Source organism: Antechinus flavipes, chromosome 3 (assembly GCF_016432865.1).
Source record: "Antechinus flavipes isolate AdamAnt ecotype Samford, QLD, Australia chromosome 3, AdamAnt_v2, whole genome shotgun sequence".
NCBI classification, from domain to species: Eukaryota; Metazoa; Chordata; class Mammalia; order Dasyuromorphia; family Dasyuridae; genus Antechinus; species Antechinus flavipes.
The window spans coordinates 546,982,207-546,991,978 of NC_067400.1; the positions used below are offsets into that span (position 1 = coordinate 546,982,207).

Sequence of the window (9,772 nt, forward strand, 5' to 3'; positions counted from 1 at the left end):
GGGCAAAAAACAAGTGTTAGCCACTCCAGAAGTAGGAAAAGATCCAAATCCTTTTTCTAAGGCATTTTCATTAAGGGGAAAGCAAACTTTGAGCTGAAAACATATCCCACCTCAAAACAATCAAAATAGAGTTCTAATCCCACAAATCACTTCAGAGGAAATCCCTCTCAGGAGTCTCAGAACCTCAGTTTGCAGTTTTTGCTATGAGAACTATGAGTTCATGCACTGTGAACTACATGAAGACTTGCCACCAGCAGAGTGCTATACACTCACTAACTTTGGAAGAAATTTTGATTGAAACCCAGCAATGTTCTGTTAAACTTAATCAGAAACAATGGCTGAAAGTTTAAGCACTCCCCAACAACTTCAAATTTCAAGTGTTCTATGAGAAATTTCAAACCCTAGTACAATGTGAAAAATGGAAAAGCCTTAATTTGAGGCTCTGAGATAAACATGACCAGAGAAATTTAGGAGGGGTCCTTTTAGAATAAATAGAAAAAATCTTGCCGAATGCATAAAAAGTCATAAAAGGATTAGAGTACCAGGTAATCATTGTTAATAGTGCAAATAAGAAAGTTACAATGATAAGAGCTGCCAGTTTACAGTGGATGATAGTGTTATGAAACTTTAGAGAAGCATTCCTGTGGACTCTGTGGATGAGAAGATGATAAGGGAATATCTGAAATAACAAGGTTATTATGTCTATGCAATGTTGTATACCAAAGAAAGTAGTTTCCTTTCAAAGGAGAAAGAAACTGACTTGACAGAAGATTTAAGACTCTCAATGACCACTTGACCAGAATCTTGAAGGATTCCTCTAAGTTTGTTTCTCATAAATAGATTCCCTCCCTCCCTTCCCCTAACTCTTAGTACTGTGTCAGACACTTAGTAGGTGCTTAAAAATGTTTATTGATTTTAGGACTGTGGCAAGAAAACAGTTTACAGAACGATATATCTACTGGGACAAAAGCCTCTGTTAGAGTTGGATGCATCTTTTTATGAAGGAGCCAGAAATGGGTCTAAGCTACATCCAGTCATGATCATTTGAATAGTCTTTGGCAGCACTACAAGATAACTGGGGAACAGGTCCAGCAGAGACTATAATCTCATTGTCAGCTTAATATATCCATGCCTTGGCAGAGTTGGAATGCCTTTTCTGCTGTGTTCCATGGCCACGGATTTGTTTTACATATATGGGTCTCTACTTTTATTTTCACCTGTGTTCATTTTTCCCATTGAGTATTTTTGTAGGAGAGTATACTTCTAGGTTTATAGGGTAGGTTTTTTTTTTTTTTTTTAATTATGGCTACTTACTGTGCCACTTCATTAAAACATCTTTGGTTTTTTTTTAATTTTATTTTATAATAACTTTATATTGACAGAATCCATGCCAGGATAATTTTTTTTTTTACAACATTATCCCTTGCAATTGCTTCTGTTCGGATTTTCCCCCTCCCTCCCTCCACCCCCTCCTCTAGATGGCAAGCAGTCCTATATATGTTAAATATGTTGCAGTATATCCTAGATACAATATAAAAAATCTTTGTTTTTTATGACAAATGTGATAAATACAGGGAAGGATGGCAGGATCTCCATGAACTAGAACAGTGTAAGGAAGTAGTGCTGAGAAAACTACATCCACACCACCTACAACAACGGAAATTTAGACTAAATACATAGACACAGACAGACACAAATAAATACTAATTGCTGTAAAATTCTCAAAAGAAGAGCTATGAGAAGACTCTTCCACTAAATTCCTTTACTGAAGTGAAAAGTCTACAAGTGTTGAACTCTGCACATATTTTCAGTATTGATCACTTATGCAAATTTCTCCCTCCTTTTTTTCTCTTTCAAAATGCTATTTGTTATATGGGATGGAAGGGACAGAGAAGAAATTATGGTGATATAAAAGAAATTACTTAAAAACTTATTTTTTAAAAGAAGTTTTTGCTTAAAATGAAGGCAGCACTGTACCAAACCTAAAACTATATTATAAAGCAGTGGTCATCAAAACCATTTGGTACTGGCTAAGAAATAAAAGTAGTTAATCAATGGAATAGATTAGGTTCACAGGACAAAATAATCAATGATTATAGTAATTTAGTGTTTGAGAAACTCAAAGACCCCAGATTTTGGATAAGAACTCATTATTTGACAAAAACTGCGGGGGAAAAAATAGGAAATTATTATGGCAAAAACTAGTCATTGACTCATGCCTAACATTGTATACAAAGATAAGGTCAAAATGGGTTCATGATTTAGACATAAAGAGTAATATCATAAGAAAATTAGAATAAAGGATAGTTTATTCTTAGATCTGTGGAGAAGACAAAGAAGAACTGGAGTTCATTACTGAACACAAAATAGATAATTTTGATTATATTAAGTTAAAAAGATTTTGTACAAAGAAAACCAATTCAGACAAGATTAGAAAGAAAGTAATACACTGGGAAAATTTTTTTACATTCAAAGGTTCTGATAAAGGCCTCTTTTTAAAAATATATAGTGATTTGACTAAAATTTACAAAAATTCAAGCTATTCCCCAATTGATAGTCAAAGAATATGAACAGACAATTTTTAGATGAAGAAATTAAAACCATTTCTAGTCATTTGAAAAGGTGCTTTAAATCACTATTAATGAGAGAAATGCAAATTAAGAAAACTCTGAGGTATCACTATAACCTCTCAGATTGGCCAAAATGACAGGAAAAGATAATGATGAATGTTAGAGGGGATGTGGGAAAACTAGGACACTAATATTTTGTTGGTGGAGTTGTGAACTGATCCAACCATTCTGGAGAGCAATTTGGAACTATGCCCAAAGGGCTATAAAACTGTTCATGCTCTTTGATCCAGCAGTGTTACTACTGGGCTTGTATCCCAAAGAGATTTTAAAGAAAAGAAAGGGACCCACATGTGCAAAAATGTTTGTTACAGCTCTTTTTGTAGTGGCAAGAAACTGAAAACTGATTGTATGTCTCTCAGAGAATGGCTGAATAAATTGTAGTATATGAATGTTACGGAATATTATTGTTATATAAGAAATGATCAGCAGGATGATTTTTAAGAGGTCTGGAGAGACTTATATGAACTGATGGTGAGTGAAATGAGCAGGAATTCATTGTACATGGTAACAAGAAGATTATATGAAGATCCATTCTGATCGATATGGCTCTTTTCAACAATGAGATGATCCAATGATCTTGTGATGAAGAGACCATCCCAGAAAGAGGACTATGGGAATTGATTGTGAATCACAACATATCATTTTCATTCTTTTTGTTGTTGATTGTTTGCATTTTGTTTTTTTTTCATTTATTTTCCTTTTTGATCTGATTTTTCTTGTGCAGCCAGATAATTGTATAAATATGTATATATAGATTAGATTTAACATATATTTTTAACATGTTTAATATATATTGGAATGCTTGCCATCTAGGAGAGGGGGAAGCGAGGAAAAATTTGGAACACCAGGTTTTGCAAGGGTCAATATCGGAAAATTATCAATGCATTAATATTTTGACAATAAAAAGCTTTAATTAAAAAAAATCTAATTGAATATAAAATTTTTTAAAAAACGTTTGCTTTTTGTGTTTTCTGTGCCTTATTGTGTTTTCTGACTAAATTTTAAAAGCAAACATCTGCAAAGACCCATGGAATTAGTTTTATAAGTTTGGCCTACCTGTATAGCCTGTATCAGATTGATTGATGTCTTGAGAAAGTGTGAGGGGAGGGAAGGAGAAAAAAAATAGAAATCAAAATCTCATAAAAGCAAATGTCAAAAATTAATAAATAATTTTAAAAAAGGAAATAATAAAAAAGTGTTGGCCTACAGAATGGGTTTAATTTTGGGTCTGGTTCCAATGATATTTCATTAAAGGTAAAAGTAACTGATTATACTATAGGCTTTTAAGACATTGTAATTTGCTCTTTTTGTTTATTATTTAAACCTATATCTTACTGTGGTTTCTAGAAATAGCAAGATAGAGAACACAGTAGTGAGAAGTTGAAAATCAGTTCTTTCAACAAAGGGATGTAGCTTAAGAGAAATCCACATGGAAAAATTGGTTATTCAGTCGTCAATAAATATTTATGTTTATCAATAACCTATTCCCTCTTTAAATCAAGAAATGAAGCTCTTTTGTCTTCTTCCCATTTCCTGTAGTATAGAGCTCTGAAAATAAAGGAATGTTTTTATCAGTGCTTTTGACTGACTGGTTAATTATTGTGAGAAATGAGTCAGGTATACTAAGTTTTAAACTTTTAATTGAAAGACATCAGAGATGTGTAAGATCTTATAGAAGATACTAGAGAGAATTCACCATTTCCAAATAAAGTCTTACTATTCCCTTGAGCTGTATGAACTCTAGTATCCTGGAATGAAAGTGCAATCTGCCAAAAGGTTAACAGTCTTAATTTTTTTGTTTTTTGTTTTTCTTTTATTAAGTGAAGCTTTAATTTTTAATATGAAATTCTTTTCACGAGGGAATGCTGGGTTCTTCTATTAGCTTCTGACCTTTTCCATTAGACATACATATGTTCATATGTAGATACACAGATACATAATGGATACAAATTAGATATAAAATATGCATCACATATAAATATATACATATGTATATTTCTAAGCCTGAGCAAGTAAAAGAAAAAGCTCAGGATATTCAATTTCAACCAATTCGTTTTGGGACTGGCATTCATTAGCTTTGGGACTTCAAGAAAGTAACCTAATTTCTAAGTGCCTCATTTTCCTTATTCATAAAATGAGATTAGATCAGGGATTCTTAAAATATTTTTTGTGTCTATGGACTCCCTTAGCAGCTTGATGAAGTCTATGGATTCCTTCTCAGAATGTTTTTAAATACATACAATAAAATCTTTAGGAATACAAAAGAGACTAAATTATATTGAAATACAGTCATCAAAATTTATTAAAATAAAACAAGTTTAAGAAGCCCTGTACTAGATGATCATTAAGATGTCTTCTAGCTCTACTATTCAATGAATGCTGAATGAATGCCCACAGGAGAGTTTAATATTCTATGGATTGGAAAGTTCTTTCTTGAAGTCTTTTTTTCCACATTTCCCCATTCCTCTTCGCTTTATGATTCCACTTATGTTTATTTTTCATTTTAAGGTAGTAAGAAAATGCTAGTGCAACATTCTAAATCTAAGGTTTGTTTGTTTGTTTGTTTGTTTCGTTTTGTTTTAATAAACTATATTGTGAAGTTCAATGGTAACCCCAAATTGATTTCAGGTACTAATCTCCCAGAAATTTATTATCTAAGGAAGGTCATTCATTTAATGAATGAAAAATGTTTATAAACAAAAATAAGGCCACACCTTTGCATTTATTAGAGATTATTGCCTTTGGTCTGAATCTGACCTCAATGTCAGAGCCAGTTTTCTGTGTGTCCAAAGTCCAAAAGTCTGAGGTGGTTTCTTGTGCTAGACTCCATGAGACATGTCTTGGCCTCTTATTTTTATTTATTATTAATCGTATTCTTTCAGGTTATTAGCTATTCTTCCAGGGTACCTCACTGTATTCTGATAATATTGAATGTTCCTTGGAGAATTTAACCATTACCCTCTCTACCATAAGACATACTTTATACCATGCCTTAACTTGAGCCTGTCATGTGTGTGTATATGGACTTGAAGGGTTATACTAGATAGTACTCACACACATGAAGTAGGGTAAAATATGTATATCATAATCATTGTATGTTTCCTTGTATTTGGATAAGACATTATGAATGTTGAAGCAAACATTCTGAAATCCTCTGCTTTCCTAGTCACTGAGCTTTTAGGTTTAGTTTCTGTATTGGTTTTGGGTTTGATCTATATAATAAGCTAATAGTATAAAAATATTTTTAAAAAGTAAAGCAAAACACTAATGGTGATTTGAAGAGTTGTTTCAATATGTTGAATGGGTTTCATATATTTCGTATTTTTTCATTTGTTTTATGTCAACTTTTAAAAGTCATGTTTCAGTCATGTATCCTTTTGTAACTAATCTTGATATATAATATGATATATTGTTATTGTTCAGTCATGTCTGACTTCATAACCCGTTTGGGTTTTTTTTCCTTTTCTTTTAAATTTATTTATTTTAATATTGTTTTATGAATCATGTTGGGAAAGAAAAGTCAGAACAAAAGGGAAAAAAGGAAAGGAAAATTATTCTTTTTATTATAGCTTTTTATTTACAAGATACATGCATAGGTAATTTTTCAGCATTGACAGTTGCAAATCCTTTTGTTCCAACTTTTTCCCTCTTTCCCCCTATCCCTTCCCCCAGATGGCAGGTTGACCAATACATGTTAAATATGTTAAAGTATAAGTTAAATACAATATAAGTATACATGTCCAAACTGTTATTTTGCTGTACAAAAAAGAGTTGGACTTTGAAATAGTGTACAATTAGCCTGTGAAGGAAATCAAATATGCAGGTGGACAAAAATAGAGGGATTGGAGATTCTATGTAATGGGTCATAGTCATTTCCAGAGTTCTTTCCCTGGGTGTAGCTGGTTATGTTCATTACTGCTCTATTGGAACTGATTTAGTTCATCTCATTGTTGAAGATGGTCACATCCATCAGACTTGATCATCATATAGTATTGTTTTTGAAGTATGTAATGATCTTCTGCAAGGAAAGTTTAAAAAAAAACAGGAAAAATGAGTGAATCTAGCATATTTGATTTACACTCAGTCTCCATAGTTCTTTTTTTCTGAATGCAGATGTCATTTGTTGTTTACTCTATTGGGATTGCTTTGGATCACTGAGCCATCAAGAAGAACCAAAACTTTAATAGTTGATCATTGCACATTCTTGCTATTATTGTCTATAATGTATTCTTGGTTCTGCTTGTTTCTCTCAGCATCATTGTGTAATTCTTTCCAGGCCTTTCTAAAATCAGCTTGTTCAGTATTTTTTATAGAACAATAATATTCCATTACCTTCATACACCATATCTTATTCAGCCAATACTCAATTGATGGGCATCTACTTATTTTCCAAATCTTTGCTATCACAAAAAGGGCAGCTACACATATTTTTTTTGCACATATGGGTCCTTTCCCCATCCTTTATGATTTTGTTGGGATACAGATCAATAATAGCACTGCTGAATCAAAGAGTGTGCCCAGTTCTATAGCCCTATGGGCATAGTTCCAGATTGCTTTCCAGAAAATTTGAATTAGTTCACAATTTCACCAACAATGCATCAGTGTCTCAATTTTCCCACATTCCCTCCAGTATTATCATTATCCTGTCATTTAAGTAATCTGAGAGGCATGAAATAGTACCTCAGAATTCTTCTAATTTGCATTTACCTAATCAATAGTGATTTAGAACATTTTTTCATATGATTATAGACAGCTTTAATTTTGTCATCTGAAAATTTTCTATTCATATCCTTTGACCATTTATCAATTGGGGACATTTAGGGTTTTCTTGATAAAGATACTGGAAAGGTTTTCTATTTTCTTCTTCAGCTTATGTTATGTATAAGGAACTGAGGCAAACAGTTCAGTGACTTGCCCAGTGTCACACACCTAGGAAATACCTGAGACCAGATTTGATTTTCAGAAGATGAATCTTCATGACTCCAATCCTAGCACTCTAGTTGCCCATGAAATGTTGGTCTATGTTTAGTTTTTGCCAAAATACTAATTTCTAGTTTCTTAGTGTTTTTTGTCAACTAGCAAGTCCTTATCCAAGTTGCTTCAGTCTTTCTGCTTATTGAACATTAGGCTATTGTTTCAGTCTCCATATGTATATGATATATCAAATATGTTCTGATGATTGAAATTTTTTTTTTAAAGATTGCTACTTTGTAATATAGTTTAAAGCTTGCTACTGCTAGCTCTTTGCTCACCTTCTTTCCAACCATTTCTAATATTTCCATTGATATTTGTGGTCTTTTTTTCCTCTAGATGATTTCACAATTATTTTTTTTTCTCTTGATAAAATCATTTTGTAGTAGTTTGGTATGGCATTGAATAAAAAAGTTATTTAGGCAGTGTTTCAATTTTATATTATTATATAGTCTTCATAGTTATTATTTCTTATAATGCAATAATAAACTATTTCATTCAAGCACAAAAATTTGTTTAGACATTCTTTAATGGATAGGTATAAATTTGAGTTCCAACTATTTGCTCCCACAGAAAGGGTTCTTACATACACATTTATATAAATATAAACATATACACATAATACATACATAACGATGTATATATTGTGACTAAATGTGTATATACACGTATATATGTGTTGTATGTGTATATACATACATATACTGTATATGGAACCTTTCTTTCTACCTTAGGCCTACTTAGAATATTTAGGTGCCGGAATAGCATAGGCATTTTAGTCACTATCTCAGCATAATTTCAAGTTGCTTTCCAGTATGGTTTTCAAAAGATCACTATATTAAAAAAAATTCTGTTTGTCCTTTATTATTTGTGTAGCCCACTCCTAAGCTTATTCTTCAAGTTATGTTGGGTCCCCAGAGGAAAATTTTACTACTTTCAATATATACCCAGTATATAGTCAGTATATACTGTCACTCTCCATATCTCTTGCTCATGAGTCCCCATCTGTATTATTTCTTTTAGCAATCATCCATTGTACCCTGTTCTTTAGCAATGATTTTTGCTCAAGTGGTATAGTAGAGAAAGTAATTACAAAGCATTTCATACTAAAACTAGAGGTGCACTCTAATTAGTACACATAAAGTCTGTGAGGAGAATGGCAGGAACTTCAATTCAAGTATAATAGTAATGAGGTATTTCTGTATAAAATACATGTGACCAAAGCAATTCACAACTCTGAACTGTTTTTTCTCTCACACACATAGTATTTAATGAATTTTGGTGGTATAGTTCCAAATTGATTCTAGAATAGCTGGACCAATTTGATGCAATAGGAACTGTGTCCCCCTGATCTTTGAGAGGGGGCAGACCTGGGTTGGAAAAATCCTAAATCTCAACCTCTCCCAATCTTTGGAATCAACCCCACCTTCCTATTACTAGGGGAAACTCCCATAATAATCTTTACCTATAATTTAATTGGAGATCTTGGCCTGGGGCACCACCCATTATTGATTAGTCCCTCATAGAAACCCAAATATAATCAAGGTTGTGAAACCCAAACCTTCACTAATTCCTATCTAGAACAGTCCACTGGGTAGCTTCTCAGTGTAATAAACTTTTTTTTTTTTTTTTTTTTTGGTCAAAAACCTCACCTGGAGATTGGGACTTCAAATTCTTTCACAAAAAAGACACCAGCCTAGGTATCCCATTGCTGTTAGGGCATCTCTTACCCCTCATTTCTCACACTTCAATAAATTCACAATTCCACCAACAATGCATTTTTAGTATGCCCCACCAGAGTCCTCACAAAATTCACTGTGAGGTATGAAATTGATGATAATCAAATTGTTTCACTGGTCAGCTGACTGACTCCTTACAAGGCTTGATATCTCCAATGAATGGGCAATTCAGCTGGGTTTGTTTCTTGTAGGGAATAGTGTTTCTGATGGGTGGATCAATGTGCTATTGGGCTAATCTTGGAAATTCACTCAGCTCCTTAAATTTTTCCCTTTGCTAAATGGGCTAATCTATTTTATTGCTTAGGTTCAGTATGCAACAATTATTTGTAGTCTTTCACTATCTTTAGTCACTGATTTGTATAAGTGGTCTTATGTTCTCTTCAGATCTACTATTAAAATGCTCATTTCAGCTGGAGTGCATTTTCCTTTTTT

General features: G+C 32.8%; 1 pseudogene; it reads left to right on the plus strand.

Moving 5' to 3' along the window:
* The first annotated feature begins 212 nt into the window (after nucleotides 1-212).
* On the plus strand, nucleotides 213-764 carry LOC127557389 (general transcription factor IIE subunit 2-like; annotated as a pseudogene).
* Nucleotides 765-9,772: the final 9,008 nt, after the last annotated feature.